General features: G+C 41.9%; 1 pseudogene; it reads left to right on the top strand.

Moving 5' to 3' along the window:
* Positions 1–1396: 1396 nt before the first annotated feature.
* Positions 1397–1928, top strand: LOC120593676 (bcl-2-related protein A1-like; annotated as a pseudogene).
* The last annotated feature ends 2418 nt before the right edge of the window (positions 1929–4346 follow it).

Below are 4346 nucleotides of genomic sequence, written 5' to 3'. Positions count from 1 at the left end.
GAATTATCTTGGTAAATTCTATGAAAAAATGTGTTGCCCTGTCGCCGCTGAGGGAGCGCTGGGGGTCTCACAGACAGTCAAAGGTTTTGTCTTCTTAAGGCTGCCTCCAGAAGACTTCTGCCATTGTGGTGATAATTACAACTCCCACTTACTTAGCGTGTTAATGTCAAGTATGTGACATCTGTGATGCCCACCTTACCAGTGCCTTCTCACGGCCAACAGTCTCTGGGACAGAGAAACTCAAGACCAATTGCTAAGCCTCTTGAGCTGGCCTGGCATATGGCAATGGTTTGTCTGGCTGGGAAATGTGGTCAAGTTCCAGCTAGGATGGATTCCATGGTCTGACAGCACCCCGTGCCATGGAGGAATGTATCAGCCTCTGCTGGGTCTTTCCTGGTCACTCCCAGACCTTCAGAGAGGTACCTTCTAAGCACGAGGCCTGTGTGCTGCCCTCCCCTGAGACTAGGCTGTGCCACTGCCATGCTTCCAGCTCGCTGTCCTTTACTGAAGCAGGAACCCAATTCCTCTGGGAGTTTTTAGTGGATTTTTAAAAGCACCAACACCCATGTAACCACCAACTGGCACAATCAAGATATAGACTGTTCTCATCACCTCTAAAAGATGCCTTGGGCCTCTTGCAGTCAATTCCTGTACCCCCCAGCCCAGGAAACTAGCAATTTGCTTTCTCTACCATTACAAGGATATACTGATGTTACAGTATGTACAAAAAGGCCTCTGTCCATGGAGAGCTTACATTTTTCTGAGAGACAGGCAATAAAAATTGAAGCAAACAAACAAGTCACCAACTGCCAGGTCTCGTGCCAGTTCAGGACTCCAAGAGAATGGAACCAGGAGAGAATGAGCTCTTCATAGACCCTAATGCAAAGAATCAGTCATTCTATATGTGGATAGAAAAAGGCAGTGAATGCAGTTTCTCCAAGGACGCTGAGATGTCTCCTCTTCCTCATGCCTGCTAGCAGCACTGGCTCTTAAGTAGGCAGAAGGTGCAGCTAGCTGCCCAGTGTAGTTCCCTAACTGCCATAATTGCCTTGTACCTGGTGAGACTTGAAACCTGACTCGTCTCCAGCACTGCTCTTAGCTGAGGAGCCTGATTCTTCATCAGCCCATGAGAGAATGATGAGGCACTTGTGTTGATCAAACACTGACATGGTTCCAGGCTTGGCCATAGGTGCTGTACAAGTCATCTCCTTTTACCTCACTCAGCCCTCTAAGCCTACACACTAAAGTGCCTTGCAGGGAGGAGACTAAGCTAAGTGATGCAAGCAGAAATTCCTCCAGCCTCAGTTGTCACTATGTATCACATCTCACCACTTTCTGAGCTTTGGCTTCAGATTGCCTCAGTCACTTTCCAGTGAACAAACTCAAGAGGCAGAAGATGACCAACTGCGAGTTTGGGTACATTCACATGCTGGCCCAGAATTATCTGAAGCACTTATTGCAGATACCACAACCTGAGTCTGGGCCAAGCAGAACTTCCAGAGTGTTATAAGATGTTGCTTTTTCAGTTCAAAAAGAAGTGGAAAAGAATCTGTAACCACGCTTGGACAATTTTAATGTTGTATCCATTGATACTGCTAGAAGAATATTCAATAAAGTGGTGGAAAAGGAGTTCGATGATGGCATCATTAACTGGATGGGGAAAGATTGTGACCATATTCACATTTGAAGGCATTCTCATCAAGAAACTTCTCAGAGAGTGAATTGTCCCAGATGTGGATACTTACAAGGAGATTTCTTACTTCGTTGCTGAGTTCATAACAAAAAACACAGGAGAATGGATAAGATAAAATGGAGGCTGGGAAAATGGCTTTGTAAAGAAGTTTGAACCCAAATCTGGCTGGCTGACTTTTCAGGAAGTTACAGGAAAGATCTATGAAATGTTAGCTCTCCTGAAGCAATACTATTGACCGAAAAGGACACTGTATTGTGAAATCTATCTAATTTTCTGGACTCTTACAAGAGGTATTGCCAACATGTACTTCTACTTCTAAACAAACAACTTTGATGATGCAACCTGATGTTCCAGTTATGGAAATTTTATTCTCATTTTAATGAATAAATCATGTATTTGAAAAAATTGTTGAATGTTGTGATTGTAATATGATTGAATTCAGAGATCAAAATAGGCAGAATTGACATTTTATTATATTAATTGTCTTATTCATGAATATAGTCTATCTCTTCATTTAATCAGAGCCTCTTTTATGTCCTTCTATAGTGTTTCACAATTTTTCTACAAATAGATTGCACATATTTTGTTAGCCCTTTTCCTATTGATTTTCTTGTCATTTTGAACATTATCATTTTTAAATTACTTTTTCAAATCATGTAGCAGCCATGAAAATGGGTCACTCAGATCTCCATTTAGAGAAAACCTGCTGGGAAGTACATAGTCAGCTGACAGCCTCCAGCTGAAGCATGTTTGAGATATACTGCAGTGCATGAGTCAAGGGCACACTCTCTTCAGGCAGCTCTAGCCACAGACTGAGCACAATAGAGGTATCGGGGCCTATCCAATTCTATCCAAGGCAAAACTTTTCTAGTAGAAAATTTTGTATTGGAGCATCTTGTTTCACTGGCCATGACTTTCTCAACAATGCACTCAAGTCTGAGCCCATTCTTACATAGTCCCTTGATCCACTTCACCACATTCAGGTGTCAGACATTCATTGCAGCATGAGGCTTTCTGTCTACTCTAGTCTTCTCTCTTCTTATCTTTCAAGGATATTAACCACAATAAATCTCTTGTATCTAATTCTATCTTAGCATATGCTTACCAAAGGACTTTAAAGACAAAATTCATTATCAGGAGTGGTCCAAGAAACGATGCATTAAGATGGGGTTTGGAGACTGATTAATTTACTACTTGGCTAGAAAAAAGAACCCATCCCAGGTGGAAAGTGGGGGTATGGTGGCAAATTGCTAAACTTACACTGTAAATGACTTAGGAAAACATCCTGAAGAAGGATAATACTCTGACCAATGTGATTTTAGAGGCATTAGAAAGGCCTGGGATGAACAGTGTATACAAGGACAATGAACTTGGACTATTATCACTAAGTGAACTTGAAACCCTTCAGAATAACATTGAGAAAATAAACATTGAATATGATAACCAGAGGGCCTCTTTGGTACTTTACAGATACACCTGCTGAGGAAAAATATCAGTATCTGATAGTGAAGGTCGAGGAGCTTAAAAGACAAGTCCATGCTCAGTCAAGGTAGGTCTGTTATGCTAGGGTCAAGGCCTTAGATGGAAATATCTGAAGTCCTAACATATGAGACATAAACTTCTGGGTGGATATTCCCTAGGATTATAGCTAGGTAGACTTCCTTAAACCCTCAGGAGCCTTGCAATGGTGGATCAGTCCACCTTATTAAACAGGTATCAATTCCCCTGTGTGGGAATACTAAAGACGGCTCTTACCTGGTAGGGCAAAAGTGCTCCACTCAGAAGTTTCCTTCATCTCCTCTCCTGGGTGCCAGACTGAAAACTAGGGTTAAATTCCAACTGGGGTCATGCTGGACATAATAAGAGAATAAAAAAAAATTGCACCAAAAAGGCACTAAAAGAAAAGGCTAATGTTTACTGGCAGGAGTCAAGGGAGTATATGTGGGATTAGCTTTTGAGGGTGCTTGATCAAGTGGGCCAGAATATAATACAGGATAAGGAAGAGTTCACTGACTTAGGATCATTCTCTGAGGACAAAGGAAATAATACCCTGGTAAGAACTCCAAGGGGTGGGGCAAAGTTGCTACTCCTATGGCTCATAAAGCCAAAGTGAGAGCCCTAAGTGATTGCTAAACAAAGTGGAAACACCTGAATTTCTATGGGAAAGCATGGAAGAAGGAATGAAAAGAGTCAGAGAAGTGGGCATGTTGGAATGGATATATTACATAAAGCCAGAAGATCCAGCAGTTGTTTATATTCCATAGGAAGTTTCAGAGAACATAGTATTCACCAAAGCCATCAGGTGTGCACTGTTGGGAAGAGCACTAGCACTACTAAGGAATTCAGTGATGGCTATCCTCTGTAGATCAGAACTGATATTAGGAGAAGTGATGACTTAGTTTGACTTACTGCCAAAAATGGAGATGATGGTTACAGCCCGCCCAAGAAACATAGACCTATTTAGGTTGATAATTTATTTTCTCTCTTGCTGTTTCTGTCCCCTTATCGTTCCACTCAAACTATCCAGTCTTCCCATCTGCAGCTAGGTCAAATTTGACAGTTGGCAGTGCTTATCCTGTGATGATATTGGAGCTATGGCTGATTCAGTTACAGACATAGATGGCAGCTCAGCTCTATCTTTGTTTTCCAATGC

This window comes from Pteropus medius, unplaced genomic scaffold (assembly GCF_902729225.1).
Source record: "Pteropus medius unplaced genomic scaffold, Ma_sr-lr_union100, whole genome shotgun sequence".
Lineage (NCBI taxonomy): Eukaryota > Metazoa > Chordata > Mammalia > Chiroptera > Pteropodidae > Pteropus > Pteropus medius.
This window is presented reverse-complemented; position numbering and strand designations above follow the sequence as displayed.